The 16,506-nt window shown below is 39.5% G+C and overlaps 1 pseudogene; it reads right to left on the bottom strand.

The window, feature by feature from the left end:
• Positions 1–4,364: 4,364 nt before the first annotated feature.
• On the bottom strand, positions 4,365–7,948 carry LOC120292504 (annotated as a pseudogene).
• Between the last annotated feature and the right edge of the window lie 8,558 nt (positions 7,949–16,506).

Raw genomic sequence — 16,506 nt, 5'->3', positions numbered from 1 at the left:
GAAATTTCTTTCTTAATGTCAAGAGTTACCATCCTAGTCGACAATCACGCGACACGGGTCGACTCTTTAATAAACTCGGAGTCATGGGAATCCCGACCTAACCGCAATCACGTCGATTTAGTGCGGTAATGTCACAGCTCCATTTTGAGCCGTATAGAATAGAAATCGAACCACATCTCATGTGCATGTTTATGTAATTAAAAAAAAAATAGAAAGAAAAATCGCCACTCACTATAAGTATCATTTTTCTTTTTATTTGCTCATTTTTTTATTGAACTTCCATTTTGAAACTCGCAAATATCAATCGAATTCCCTTAGTTATATAAGCTTATAATTGAAAAAATTGGCAATCACTCTTGATAAGTGAATATTGAATGCAAGTTTTAAATACTTTGATTTGGCCCTATTGAACACATAGTTTTGTTTAAATTTTCGGTTATGGGCTCAAAATCACATCTTATCAAAAAAAAAAAAAAGAAAGGAAAAAAAACTTTCAAGTCGTGATTATATATTAGGGCAAAAAAATTGAAATTGCATTTTAAATCATATTCTTTGACGTGCGGACCCCTCAAGTGCCTTAACTTTGCCCAAAGGGACACTTAAGTGCCATAACTTACGAAAGGTACACTTAAGTGCCAAAATCGGAGTAAAAGAGATCACTTGAGTGCCAATCCGGCCAATATCCGGCCAAAACGCCAACGTGGCGTTTTCCGGCGAAGCGCGGCCAAAACGGCGCCGTTTTGCACGTTGACGTGGCCAAAACGGCGTCGTTTCGATTGACGTGGAACAAAATAAATAAATAAATAATTTAATTTAATTTAAAATTAAATTTAGTTAAAATATTTTTAAAAATAATATTTAAAAATTTAAAAACTTTAAAAAAAAAAAAAAAAAAAAAAAAAAAAAAAAGGAACAGGGGAGGCGGCCGAGGATCAGCCCTCGCCGCCGCCGCCGCCCCGCCGCCGCCGGGAAGAGCCGGCGACGGCGGGGGAGGGTCGGCCGGGGTCGCGAGCCCTCGCCGGTCGATCGGGCGAGGGCCGCGAGCCCTCGCCGGCCGATCCGGGCGAGGGCTCGCGGCCTCGCCGCCGGATCTCGGGCGAGGGCTCGCCGCTGGATCCGGGCGAGGGCCGCGAGCCCTCGCCGCTAGATCTGGGGGCGCGCGGCCCTCGCCAGATCCGGCGAGGGTCGGGCGGCCCTCGCCGGCCGGCCAAGGCCCCGCCCGCCGGGGCGACCCCCGGCGGGCGGAGGCCCTTGGCCCGGCCGGGCGAGGGCCGCCGACCTCGCCGGACTGGCGAGGGCCGCGACCTCGCCCGAGATCGGGCGAGGGCTCGCGAGCCCTCGCCGCGCAGTCGGCCGGGTCGCCGCCCCGGCCGTGGCCCGGCGACCCCGCCGACCCTCCCCGCCGTCGCCGGCCCTTCCCCGGCGGCGGCGGCGGCCGAGGGCCGATCCTCACCCGCCTCCCCCATTCCCTTTTTTTTTTTTTTTTTTAATTTTTTTTAATTTTTTTAATTTTTTAAAAATATTTTTAAAGGTTTTTAAAGTTTTTTAAAATATTTTAAATAAATTTAATTTTAAAATTATTATTTTTAAATATTTTAACTAAATTTAATTTTAAAATTAATTTAATTAATTTTTAATTTTCTTTTTGCCACGTCGGCCCAAAACGACGCCGTTTTGGCCACGTCAGCGTGCAAAACGGCGTCGTTTTGGGCGCGCTTCACCGGAAATACGCCACGTTGGCGTTTTGGCCGGACTTTGGCCGGAGTGGCACTCAAGTGATCCGATTTTTTTCGAATTTGGCACTTAAGTGTACCTTTCGTAAGTTATGGCACTTAAGTGTTCCTTTGGCCAAAGTTATGGCACTTGAAGCGTTCTTTTGCCCATATTCTTTCCTTCTCACATTCTGGGACTGAAATTCAAACCACATTTTGTGTACAAATTTCTCAAAATAAAAGTCATTTCATTTTTGCAAGAGTAAAATCACAAATCAATCTTTAAAAAATCAATGCCACTTTTGCATATGAAACTTTTAGAATAAGAGTGGATGTTCGATTGATGGCCATTCATCGATTTTTTTTTTTAATGACATCTTCTCCTATGATAAAATCTTGGCGAAATACTAAAACCTCGTAATAGGGACTATGGGGCATGTACCGTCGCGTCGATTTTGTTGTAAGAAGCAACCTCATTGAGAGATCATTTTCTCATTCACATACTGACATTGTTGTCTTTTTGCAGGTTATGTGTGATGCTCCTTGACATTCTTGTGTTTGACCACATAGAGAAATGAATTCTAGAGCTAGGATGAGAGTTGATTTTTACTCTAATCTATGCAATAGTTTCTTGTATTTTATCATTGTTTTTATTCTTGTTAAGAATCATGTTTTCCATTTTGGATTTTGATTGCGAATCCAATTTTCAAATCCAATTTATGCTTTTGTAAATCATGCAACTCACATTTTTTTAATAATGAAATTCAATTTCGTGAAAATCATCCTTTAAAGAAAAAACTCAGAAGTGTTTTAAACGAACCTTTACGTTTACCTTCAAAATGTTCTGAAAATGAATTTCAAGAAAGCTTTGCTTAAGACCCTCTTTTCACATGGTCGCTTTCTCAGGTAAAATGAGGAGCTTATTTGAGATTGGCATATGCCCATTCTAAAAGACAAAAGTGTAGGCTCATGGAGCTCGAGGAGCATGCAGTGTGTTGGGATCGTCAATTAAATTGTATCGTAACATCCAAGATAATGATTTCACGAAATGCTATCACCCGAAGGATAGAGCTCGAGGAGCATGCAGTGTGTTGGGATCGTCAATTAAATTGTATCGTAACATCCAAGATAATGATTTCACGAAATGCTATCACCCGAAGGATAAATGCAAATGAAAGGTAATAGAGTATCGTTTCCAATTCTTCAACTCTCATAGGGTTTTTAATTGACATATCTTTTCACATTCTTTGCGGGGTTACTGAGCCGCCATGCCGCAAGTAAGTATCCTTCTTCTCAAAATTAAATAAAAAAAATGGAGAATTTCCATTGCAAAAAAGAACTTTTAGCACTTTCCTAAAAAAAAAAAAAAAACACACACACACACACACATAAATGGATAATTAAGAAAATTAAGAAAAAAACTTTCTACAAACTTTTGAATATTTTCTTTATCTCAAAATTGTTTTCACGTTTTGTGGGTTATTCATTTTGAATCAAAAATTCTCTATGGAGATTAATCTACTCAAATGATCTTAGTAGAGTGAAATGGAAATGTTAATCATGCCAAGCAGAGGGTATTTAGAATGAAGAAAGGTAAGCCATTTCTAAACACATCCTATGAACACCTTAAGAGTTGAGTGGGAAGAGAAAACCCGAGTCGTTTAAGGACGAGAGATTCATTTGCAAGTGGTACATGGACTAAAATGAAAAGAGGCATTTCTTTCCTCTATCCTATACACCACAAGTGACCATAGCTAACTCATTTGATCCTTTTTAATGTGGAGAATTTTCTACAAAATACCCTTGTCAAGAACCACCCCACAAAGGGGCAATTATGGAGGTTTTGGTTGACATTATTTGGAGAGGAAAGATGAGAAAGGTTTCCTTACTATCACTTGCATACATAACCACGACTTAAATCCTAATCATCATATCAATATTGACTACTCATGATCTGATTACTCCTATTCTATTCTCTTGAACTTAATCAATGAAATACTAAAATGGATTATCGACTCTTGAGCTTGAAAATGGTCGAATCCACTATCTCGCTTAGGAGTTCATAACTTCGGAAATAGAAGTAATGCAAGTTACGACCATACTTAGATTGCTCTTGACATAATATGGTGTAGCAGATTGTAATCTTAAAAAGTTAAATCGTATTTGATTCAAAAATAAAATAAAATCCCACAACATTACTCAATATATCAGTCATAAGAATTTCCCACATCAACAGGATTCGTGGAATATTTTGAGCTAACTATGTGATTGAACTTATGATGCGAGATGAATATGGGTAGACACAAGAGGCTATTTCCACCTTTGAGCGTATTTCTAGCGCTTCTGCAATTTGAATTCTAATTTGGAACAAATAGAAACATCAAGGGGTAGTTGCAACCATTTGGAGGGGTCTAATTAGACTTCACCGCAAGTTGGAGGGAGGCTTTTCACAATTTTTCCAGAACTTTATCTAAAGCACTGCCTCCTGAATAGAAGCATGAATCCCAACAATTGGAATCCCAACTTTTGATGACACAAATAGTTCATGTTTTGCGTTTCTATACATTTCCAAGCAAGATTACCTAACAATAGCAAGTTGAACTCGAAACAGTAAGAACAGGATATGTAGTGAGAATCGTGCAAAAATTCAGATCATGTCATCTGCCTTGAAGAACAGTAAGAGTAACATCGTTGGCAGAACACGTCTTTTGGCTTTGTCCAGAGGTCTTGGGCTATTTTCCTCGCGGTGAATGCAGGTTGCTTTGGACGAGGAAGATCCACAATTTCACTGTCGATCATAGAAATCACTGTTGATATGGAAGGCCAATCTTTTGCCCTTTCTTGTGTACAATGAAGCCCCACATCTATGCACCTTGAAAGCTGAACCTCAAAGGATGTAGCAGGCTTTGTTGAGTCCACTAGTGCTAGAACATTCTCTTCATTCCATAACTTCCATGCCTGCAAATTAATCAAGTCAATTTACTATTGGAGTTCCAGTTTATGAGAATAGAACGCAATTCCAACTTCTATATCAATGAAAGCTTACCAGTCCTATAAGGCTCGGGAATTGATCCTCATCATGAAAACTCATGTTCCGTTTTCCACTTACAATCTTCAGTAATAATATGCCAAAGCTAAAGACATTTGATTTTTCCAAAAATTGCCCCTCCATTGCGTATTTGGAGCTGTATAACCACTGTATTCAATCAAACAAGTTTACTTTCCTTATTTTGAGTAGAGAATAAAATCACTAGGAATATCAAAATTAACGAAGTACTAGCTAGGTTCCCACAAATCTTTGTGTATTAGCTTGATTTTCGTTTCTCTCAAATATCCGAGCCATTTCAAAGTCTGAAATTTTTGGATTTAGTTCTTCATCCAGCAGGATATTGCTTGTCTTCAGATCTCTATGAATAATCCTTATGCTAGAGTCCCTATGAAAATGAAGTAGACCTCGACAAATTTCATCAACAATGTTGAACCGTCCTCTCCAATCCAAATGTACTTGTTTCAATGGATCTGAATAGACAGAGAAGTTTAATGCAAAAAAATCATTTTTGCAATTGGAAAATAGTGAAATGTACAGAAGATCAAAGGCAAACAGAAAACTTATAGCATCATCAGCAAGAACAGTCCAATCCTGTTCCAATGGCTAACAGCTAACTATACAAATGAGGCTTTCTGGATCTACGTTATAAATGATAGTTTGAGGCAACGTTGAAATAAACAAAATATTACCAAAAAGATATGTGTCCAGACTCTTTTGGCATGATTTCATAGATTAGCGTTTTCTCATCTCCTTCAACACAGCATCCGAGCAGTCTAACAAGATTTTGACGTTGGACCTTACAAATCACCACCGGTTCGTTCATAAATTCCTGCTGCCCTTGTCCTGAGGCTCTCGATAGCCTCTTGATTGCTATTTCCTGACCGTTTGGTAGTCTCCCCTGTACACAGGGACTAAATGAGCTGCTAAATTCAGCACGCAAACACACACACACAACTACATATATAATACTTAATTCTACATGAATAATTATACCTTATATACTGGCCCGAAACCACCCCGTCCAAGCTTATTGGCCTCACCAAAATTTGCAGTTACTGCAGCCAATTCTTCAATTTTATATTTCACAAACTCCTGGAACTCAACTCTGCTCAAGTTCTCTCCAAGCATTACCACTTAAGGGGCTTCTCCAATGGACAAATGTTTTTCCTTGCTTTCCTTTACTGCTGATCTATAAAACAATATTTGTTATTTATTCCATGCAAACTCAGAAATTATTGGCAATTCCAAGATTCAACAGCTGCACTACTTGTTAGCTCGTTTTTTCGCCTTCCATCTGGCAAACCATATTATGATGATGACAACGAGTGTTCCTATGATGACTGTAGTTGCTACGATTTCTCTCAGATGTCCCTTTTCCTCTGGAGATCAGAATGGAGACATAAACTGATCCCCCAGACTATGTTGATGCTGCCGGTGAGCAACTACTAAACGAATTTTTTTGGAACCCTTGTTTCATAGCCAATAATGAGACTTTGTCACAGTAAAAATGATATGCTAAATCTGTTCTTTTATCAGGGCTCCATATTAGACGCTGCTCAAGCCTATATTTGAGCATGCATGTGTGCATCCATGTTGGTTTGTTAATGAAATCACCAAGTCTTGAAGAATGACTCAAGCCAAGTGTATTGATCCATCTAAACATAAGTTGCAGTACCAAATTGATAAGAACCATCGAAGCGTATAGTTAATTTACCGAGTTCTGAGTGGGCGAGCTGAATGTAAAGAGTTGTTCCTCCAACAGAGAACTTCTGTAGGTCAATTAGTTCTCCTATCCAGAGCATGCAGCCAGCACCAGAGTCATATATGCATATGCTACACACGAACAATTCATTGAGCAATTTCCCGGGCTATCCTCTTCGAGGGTAGAAAAAAAATTCCAGAGTTTGGCACTTTCATCATTTGCAGCTTTAAAAAGCCATCCTTTCTGCCGGCTGTACTGCTTCCATTTGTAGTTCCATTGCACTGCAGCAATGACTTCGAAATGCATCCACTGGACCAATTTCCTCTGCTCCATTCCTCAAAGTTTCTTGGCTCAAAGCCTTCAAGCAGCTACAAATTGGTGATTTCTTGGCATTGAAGATTCCAAAGCATCACAATCGCTCATCCGAGATGACCGAACAATTCCTCAGGAACTGCTATTCTGATCCAAGTATGGTTGCACCAAATCCCCTTTTGATTTCTATAACAAATATGACACATAAGACGCCTCAGCAAAACTATAAGTCAGATAGACTGTTCCTTCGTGATCGTCCACCAGGTTAAACCCATTAATATAGACTGACTGCATCTCAGGTACTCCAATGAATATATTACCATTCCATGGACCACTCTGCCAGTATGCAATTCCAAATGAAAAGTTCAGGAATTTTTCGTGGATCAAGACTTGCTGAGAAGCTTCCAATTGATGGATCAGAAGGGCTTTTCCAAGATGTTAGTGCCTGCTTCTCATTTGTTCTGGAGTTAGTGCTGAGCTTCATTTCCCCTAAGAATGAATCCGTCATGTGCTGGAAAGTTTCCAAGAGTCTCTGCATCATTTGCACTAGATTCAGAGGTCTGCTTGAGCAAGACAAGGTTCCCAGAATCTGACAACTGAGCTTTTGCATTGGTTACAGAGTTGGAAACGTTTGATGACCAAACTAAGTCTCTCTTTGCATTCATGACCACAAGATTACCATCATTGGATATGGTCATGACCCCAGAAGAGTCTAAAATTGGATTTTCCCTCTTCGCTACCCAGAGAACATTATATCTAGGAACATTATTGTACCAAATCCCCACATAGCGATTTGCAGAACCATTAGGGCTAAAGAATCCCATTCTGTAGAGACCTCCACTTGATGTTGTACTTCCAGGGTCTTGGATATACTCAGTTGCTGTGATGACATCTCCTCCAATGCAAAATTCTACAACATAATGAGACACTAGAAAGAGACAAAAATCTCGCTTTTCCCAGAAATACCATGATGACAACTTGCATCTTTTCTCCTCAACAACAACCTATAACACGACACGCTGCTGCAGCACTACTGGCTTTGGTAGAGAGGGCACCAAGAACACAACGAACCGCAAGTGAATTTGAGGACAGAAGATGAAAATCAGAATTCTGCAGAGGAAGACCTAGTGGTTGAAGTTGATGGCGGTTGCCCACTTCAAGAGATACCCACATGGCCTAGTTATCATTTGCATAGTCCCTGTCTAACGGACTTCAGGACCTGCATGAAGAAAGCGGTATTGCCTAATCTGATTTTTCTAGCCAATATAGCCCGACAGTTTTTTGCAAAGTTTAAGATTGTGGTCTCTGCTATTAAGCATAGGCGTTGCATATTGGATCTCTTATCATCTTCACTTAAATCACTAGTTGTTCATATCGACGATTTTCTTGTTCTTGGTCATGATATTCTTAGGATAGGTTCAGTCGACTTTCATTTTCTGCTTAGCGTCTTAAATTTCATTTGAAGTACGAGCATCTCGAATATAGCATTTGAACTCATGTAAAATCAAGTGATTTTTCACAAATTATTAAAAAAAAAAATCTTTTAAGGGAGAAAAAGTCATTTGAAACAAGCCCTTAAGAATTCTCCCATCAACCCATCACTCAACAAAATTGGGTCTTTAAGAATTCACCCTCGATTTTTTTTTTCTCTTAATTTGAAAACATTTGAAAATCTCACGATGTGTTAATTTGTGCAGCATCACAATTTAACGCATCAATATCTCGAGCACTCAAAGTTATTACTTTGAATCAATGTTAACTTCCTTTAGTCAGTTGTTGGGTTAATCTCAATTAACTACGTCATGGGCTGATTCTTTCTATTAAGCACCATTAATTAATGTCAATCGAAAAGGCAAAAGAAATTATTCAGTGTATATTAATTTAAATAAAAGAAATTTAAGAAAAGTTATATCTTGCTCGCATTTTTACCCAGGTACCCTTCTGAAAATACCAACTTTGCCAATCTGACGGCTGAACTGCATTAGCCCAAATTACTCTCTGTCTTCAAGAAACACGAACAAACCTCTAATTTCCCCCTAAACCGCACATACTGAAACTCTAATCTTTCTCCACCTATTCGTGGTCTCAGTGGCTGCTGATGACTCGTGTTACGAAAGTGAAGGCCTCGCCAAGCAGCGCGTGAGAGGAGGAGGAGGAGGGTGAGGACGACGACGACCGCACATCACATCTTCAGTGACTCGTCATAGCATGTGAGTTATGTAGGATGGAATAAAGCGACGAAGACTGAGCGGTGGGTCAAGTCGTCCCCACTGTGATCACATCGCCACGGCCCCAGCTCTCTCAATTTGCTCGCACGAGACAACGAAGGATGGGACGGTGGGGAAGGAACGAAAGGACATGTCGGAGGAGACTGCCTTTTGGACACTTTCCGAATTGGATCATTGCTGTCAGTTTCGGCAGGCAAGAAGAGAGACAACGCCCGAACCAAGCCGTGTGAAAAGGACTTGAGCCTTCGGAGGTTGCCCCCGCCGTTGGGCACGGTTTGGTGTCTGGCCGGTTTTCTTGATGGGCCGACATGGATTCACCGATTATTGTTGTAATAGACCTGATCAATAAGCGAAACGATTCTATTTTAGTATTTAATGTTTTGTTCATTCCATTTATTGGGTCTAAATGAGCTTGGCGAGGCCAAATGAGTCGATTAAAATTAAGACTGGAATTACTTTTCCGGACTCTGTTTGGACAGAATTGAAAGTATATGTTTATAACTTTTTCACAATCCCACAAAAAATTAGAGATTTCAAATTAAGAAAGTAAGCATTTACCTATTTGTCTATAGTCATTAGTAATTCTTTTATGTAACTAGGGAATTTTAGTAACGATATATTCTTCAATATGTTAGAAGTAACTATTTAGTAAATTTTTCGACATGATTAATAAGTTTACATAACAATTTATAGGTAAGCAACAATATCTGTAGATGATTAATAACTTTTATGGGAAAAAAGTTATTGGTTAAGTTGTTGGACCATGTAGAACGAGCAACCTTTCATGTAAAATTGTAGATTTTGATTAACTAGTAACTTTTTCAAGTGATTGATAATTTTTAAGGGAAAAATACTTTCAACCTAACAAAATTAGCAATCTTAAAATAAATTTCAATATATTAGTAATCACAGCAAGTAAATCTTATATTAAGTTCAATGATCTTCATAAAAGAAGGTTGTTTTCCATATTCCTTTAGCTATTACAAACCAGTGGCAAATTACTTTTTACCTTTAAAATAAATTGGGTCAATGCAATTTTTCCCAATACACTTTCACGATTGTTTACTCAACCTTGGAAACTTCTTTTGTCTATGTTAACACACACGCTATGTTCTTTTTTGGTCTCAATCAGACCCAAAACTGCTTCTCGGGTTTCTGATTGTAAAAAAAAAAGAAAAAAATTATGTTGGAAAGTGTACTTCTCATTACTCGGGTAACGATTGCTGGAAGGCTAGAATCGAAAAAAAGAAGAGCCCACAGGGATTTAGGAGGTTTGGACAACCAATTAAAGACCAAGTATCCATCTCTATGGGCTTTAACTAATCAATCTGTAGGGATAAGTACACTAGGCATGCCATAACTTTTGTATGATATTCACTTGAAATAACATTTTTTCGCTCATTTGAGTGCCGTAAATTTGAAAGTCGACCACTTGAGAGCCATCAGTGATTTTCCTTACCAAAAATTTTGACGTGAATGTTGATTGTTCCGCATGGCTTCACAGACACCGACATAAACAATTTTTAAAATATTTTTAATAATTGTTTATTATTTTTTGAATTTGTTTTTGCCTTTTCTTATGGTAGCTTTGGAGGCCTCACCTAGATTGGTCAAGGGTCACCTCAGCCTTGGCCATGAAGGCAGAGGCGAGGTGAGGTGTTTCCTTCATAGTAGGCCGGTGAACATTGTCAACCCTTAAAAAAAATTCAAAAAAAAAAAAAAAATCCATGCCGGATGGGAAATTATTAAAAAAATCCATGTGGGATGATTTGTCGAAAATGACACTTAAATGATTGATTTTATCCCATGTGGTACTTAAGTAATCGAAAATAAGTTATAATACTTAAGAAGTGCCATACGAAAGTCATCTCAATTCTGCTATACTTGACCCCAATCTGTCACCTTATTCGCATCTTGCTGCAATGGGCGAGGGATAAGATCATCAAAGCCCAGGAGCTTCCTCTTAGCTACACTCATAAGCGCCTCCCCATCCCAAGCAAACTAATTTGCTCGTGTCACTGCTTGTATCAGAACTAAGGAGTTTGACTCAAGTTGAAGACTTGGATGGTTTCATGTGCCGAGGAAATCTAGGGTTTCTACTGGAGCGTTTGCTTTCACCTGAGCTGCTGAAGTTACTCGCGTAGATTTTGCGAATCCGTCCACCAAAACACCCCTAGTCATGGCACACACGGCTAATCGCTCCTTCTGTCGAGCCCTTTCTAAAGGATCCATCAATGTTTACCTCAAGGGCTTCTTACCGCGGACAGGGCAAGATTTGAAGTGAGTCTCTTCCAATATAGTCGTTTTTCCCTGCCAACCTGTTCCATTTGTTGATATTATGATGCATGGCCCAAACCCAACTCACGAGAAGTTGCAAAAGGTAAAATTGTTTCTAGATTTTCATGTATGCCAATGAATTAAAACGAAAAGTTCAAAGCTCACCAAGGTACTCTGGAAACAGCTATTCTTCAATTCTAGTAAGACCACGACTATTGATAAGGATCTGGAACGTGAGGTCTGACCAAACCTGGCATGTCCAAGTGCATAACAATAGTAGATGCTCCAGAGTCTCCAACTGTCGACTGCACAACTCACAGTATCCTCTTCGGTAATACTTCTCCCAAATATGTTCGCTTTTGTTGGTAATGCATTCTTGCATATATTCCAAATGAAGAGCTTGATTTCTGGAGTGGTATTGGCCCTCTAAATCTTTGTCCAGAGACTTTGAGTGGTTTGATTAGAGGATGAAGCCAAGTATTGGCACTATTTTTCATTTTCCTGGCATATGTTATACCCACTTTTCATTTGAGTATACCCCAGACTTTGTGTTTGTCCAAATTAGTTTGTCTTCCTATTCAAGTGCATTCAATCGAATCGGTAGGATTTCCTGTTTATTTCTTCATCAAATAGTTCATTTAAAGCTGGTATCTTCCAAGTTGAGTTATCTCAATTAATCAGTTTTGCCTCTTTATGAGGCTCATCTCTATTAGTAGGGTTGCCAATCATTCCTCTGGAAATCCATTTGTCTTCTCTAATTTTGATGTTTTCCCTGTTTCGCACTGACCACATGACCAGAGGCTTCGAGGAGTTTGATTAGAGGATGAAGCCAAATTTGGCCCTACTTTTCGTTTTCCTCCTTGCATATGTTATACCCACTTTTCATTTGAGTACACCCCCGACTTTGTGTTTGTCCAAATCAGTTTGTCTTCCAATTCACGTGTATTCAATGGAATCGCTCGGATTTCATTTTTTAGTTCTTCATCAAATAGCTCATTCAAAGCTGGTATCATCCAAGTTATCTCGATTAATCAGTTTTGCCTCTTTATGAGGCTAATCTCTATTAGTAGGGCTACGAATCACTCTGCTGGGAATTCATTTGTCTTCTCTACTTCTGATATTTCCCCGTTTTGCACTGACCACATTTTTTTTTACTATAATAAGGCTTTTGCCAGCCTCATGATGGTGGAATTCCCCTAGCAGCTCTCCAATAGTCACAGTTCGGGAAGTAGAGTTCTTTTAAGACTTGGCTTCAAAATAAGGAAGAAAACAAGCTTTCTTTCCCAGCATTTCTCTATTAAATGTTATCAAAATCTATAAAGCTTAAACCCCCATTATCCTTTCCCAGTTTGAGAATTTCTCATTTCCTCTGATGTAACCCGATTCTATTCTCACTATTATTCAGCAGCACTTGGCAATTTTTTATTCCATACTTTGGCAAATAGAAACAGGGATTTTGAAAATCAACATTGTATATTGCAAAAGTGCTGGCACCACTACTTTTACAATAATTTCTTTTCCAACCTTAGATATTAAATGCTCATTCCAACCTTCCAACTTCATGTAAACTCGTGACAAAATCTAAGCAAACATTTATTTATTGGATTCACCACAAGGATAAGGCATTCCCAAATATTTACTTATTTCACAATTTTTGGGACATGAAGTTTGTTAGCATGTTGTGTGACATTCTGAAAATTCAACCCCCTCCGGAATATATGAAATTGGCATTTCGTTGATGCACCTATGGTCATTTTTCTTTGAGTTGATCACTCATGAGTTAACTAATCTATTATGTGAAGCCGTTAAAGGATATAAACGCGATAGACTCGAGAATTCAATCGGAAGTCGACTGCTCGACCATAATAATCGGTAAAGGTCAATACGACACCGTTATAATTGAATTGTAATTGGATATAGGTCTATTCAACGGAATCACATAATTGAATTGCGGGTGATTCCACGTGATTGCGAAATTCGCGTCGAACGGCACTAACACGATTTTCTATCGATTTTATACTTGGTACCCATGATTGAAACCTTGCAATTTTTATGACAACCGAGAGTCGTTTATGAGTCGGAGATACACAAAGGTGGATTGAAAATTATCAACCACGGGTCAAACGCGCTAAAATCTCTAAAAACTATCCGATAAATTAGGTTGTATTAAAATTGTGTTCGATCGATTTTAACCACGAAATGGAATTCGATTTCAGGAATCGGATATTCGAGCATGTCACGATTTATTTTTAGGATCTCGTCTCATCATTCGGAGAATTTTTGTCGAATTCGAAATTTTTGCGGAAAATGAATTTAAGGAAAAAGGAAATTAAAGTGAAATTCGTATGGGCTACTGCCATGGGACTTTTGGCCACCAAAATGAATTGTTTTGTGAAGAATTAGAAGGAAATTGCCTATTGGATGATGCCTTGACTATTGTGGCTGAAGACTTTTGAGGCTCACACTTGAGTGCATGTGATATTTTGCAAGCCATGTGATTGTCCAAAGCCTTGACTTCATTTCTCTTCCATTCTCCCTCTCTTTCCCCTGCGTGCGTGCCTTCTTTCCCCAGCCAACCCCTTATGTTTTCTTCTTCTTCTTCTTCTTCAAGTCTCCTTTGTTGCAGCTCACGTCCAGCCTTGCCACCTGCCGCTCCAGCAACCAACCACCATAATAGCCACCAAGCTACCATCGCTCCACCGCCTACCACCCTTAGCAGCCTCCACTGCTAGAACTCCTCTCGTACAACCCTCATCACTGCCCGCTCGATTACCTTTAGCTTGCCACTAACCAGTTCGCCTCATGCGTCCAGCTGCTGTCCGAAACCAACTTGCCACAGTCGCCCATTCCCTGACTATCCACCTTAGCCGTCGCTGCCTCCAGCTCGCTAGTTTAGCCGCGCCACCTCCATCCATAGCTCAGCCCCTCCACAAAACCATAACCGCCCCTTCAGCTGTGAGCTGTAGGGCTGGTTTTTAGCCTCAGACGGTCCTCTGTTGGTGACACCGTAGTTGTGGGATATCACCACCTTTGCGCCGCCATCGCCATGAGCCCGCCGCCATTGAATTCTGGTGAGTTAACTCCCTAATCTCGGATTATTATGTTAATTGCACTTAGTGGTTAGTTTAGTGTTAATTATGATTAGTGTTAATCTAGTTAGTGTAACTAGTTAGTTAGGATGATTAGTTAGATTAAATAGTTAGGTTAGTTGGTTAGCTTAGTTAGGTTAATGTAGTTAGCCTAGTTAGGTTAGTTTAGTTAGCTCAATTAGGTTAGTTCGATTAGCTTATTTAGATTAATTAAGTGGATGAGTTTAAATAATTGTAATTTATTTAATTAATTGCAATTTAATTAATTAATTATATAACCACTGGGGTTTACCCGGTGGCCACCCTTCCGACTTGGAAGGGAGAGATGAGGGGTTCGAATCCTCACCTTCTCGGGTGGGGGGAGGGGAGAGGGGGTTTGGGGTGAGGACGCATTATTTTTAGGAGTGGGTTTCGACTCCCACGCCCTACAAGGAGGCAGAGCAAAAGTTTGAGAGTAAGCATTATAATAGGAGTAGAGTAAGAACAACCACAAAAATTAATTAATTAATTAATTATATTTAGCGTAAATTGTGACGGAATAGTCGTTTAGTGAAATTTTGCGCTAATCATCATGGATAAATTTATATGTGAAATTGACTACTTAATTGTGCAATTGAGTGCTTGGTGTTCGTTATGGATTATTATTGCAAAAATCCGATTTTATGGTATTTAATTATAAAAATACGGGGTGTCGGGTTTTGACGACGAAATTTTATATAGTATATAAATCGTGGAATTTTGAAATGAGAGTGTACCATGCTCACTAACTCAATTTAAATGTGTGACCATGTACAATTATTTTACCGAGAATTTTTTAATATGAAGAAAATTGGTCAAATCCATTATTTAAAATTGAGGTATTTAAGTGCAAAGCACAATATTCTTGGCCAAGTATGGATGTGCGTGTGATCACTATCGGAACCTGTCACCCAACGGGAGTTGGGGAGCCGATGCCTGATTAAGTTCGGATGCCCCATGTCAATGGATGCCGGTCGTAGTGGAGGCTGGGCCGATGCTCCTTTATGGAATGCCCTTCAGATGTAGACGTTGTCATGCCCGACAAAGCGGAACAATGCTCGGTTATGCCGGATGACCTCCGACTGTTGAGTTGGTTGTGGCCGATGAATCGTAATAACTGGGACATGTCTGAGTGATTGAGATAGCTATGTCTTATTATGGGGCAAAATTGTGTGATACGGAACGTGACATATTATAATGATTTTTCCCTATAATCAGGACCTCTATGATTGTTTGAAAGATGAAATGATATGTTTCAGTTATTAAATTGTGCTTGCTACGTTTGTAAGTGCATATGTGATGAGCTAATGTATAGGGACGTGCCGAGGCGAGGTAAGTCTTGTGTGGTGCCTGTTTAGGCTACCTATAGATGAATTTGCATCCTAATCGGAGTTTAGGGTTTTGACTTGTTGAGATTTTATCTCACCCCATCGTGGTTAACTCTCTTTCAAGGTCGTAGCGTGGAGGATCCAGAGCCCAAGGCGAAAGGGTTTGAAGAGTAGGTGGCTCAGTAGTCTCTTTTTGAGTCAGACCTTTTTATATGAACTTGCAGGGTTGACCTGCTTTGTTTATAAAGTGTGTTTTGTGAAAATTGGTAGTCCTGCTTTTACTATCCTTGTTTTTGATGGTTGTCTGGGTGTTTGTTTAATTCGTTTTTGCATGTGCATAAAAAGAATTGGTCGGTGACACGTCTCGAGAACGTCGCATTTTAGTTGACTGCTGAGGGATGTGCGTGTGCCCAGGGTTCGGGGCGTGACATGTTGTGCTCAAATCTTTGAGGACATTCTTTGCAAAAGAATATGCCCGACTTGTTCAGATTTATGACCTGGCCAAATGCATAACAATATTAATTCAAAATCTCTATAATTTTAGTCCCATCGAGAAAGAAAATAGAGTTCTCTACAAATAATAAGTGTGCTAAAATGGGACATGATCTCTTCAATTTTATTCCTTTTATGTCTCCCTTCTCTAGAGCCTTTCGTACCGGATAAAACATTAACCACTAAGATGAAAAGATATGGGAAAAGAGAGTCACCTTGACAAAGATCTCAAGAAGGTTGGAAGAAGGGGTTTGATTCTCCATTAAATTTTATGCGAAACAAGGCTGTAGTTATGCATT

This window comes from Eucalyptus grandis, chromosome 4 (assembly GCF_016545825.1).
Source record: "Eucalyptus grandis isolate ANBG69807.140 chromosome 4, ASM1654582v1, whole genome shotgun sequence".
Taxonomy (NCBI): Eukaryota; Viridiplantae; Streptophyta; class Magnoliopsida; order Myrtales; family Myrtaceae; genus Eucalyptus; species Eucalyptus grandis.
Note: the sequence above shows the minus strand (reverse complement) of the source record. Positions and strands in the feature narration are given on the sequence as shown.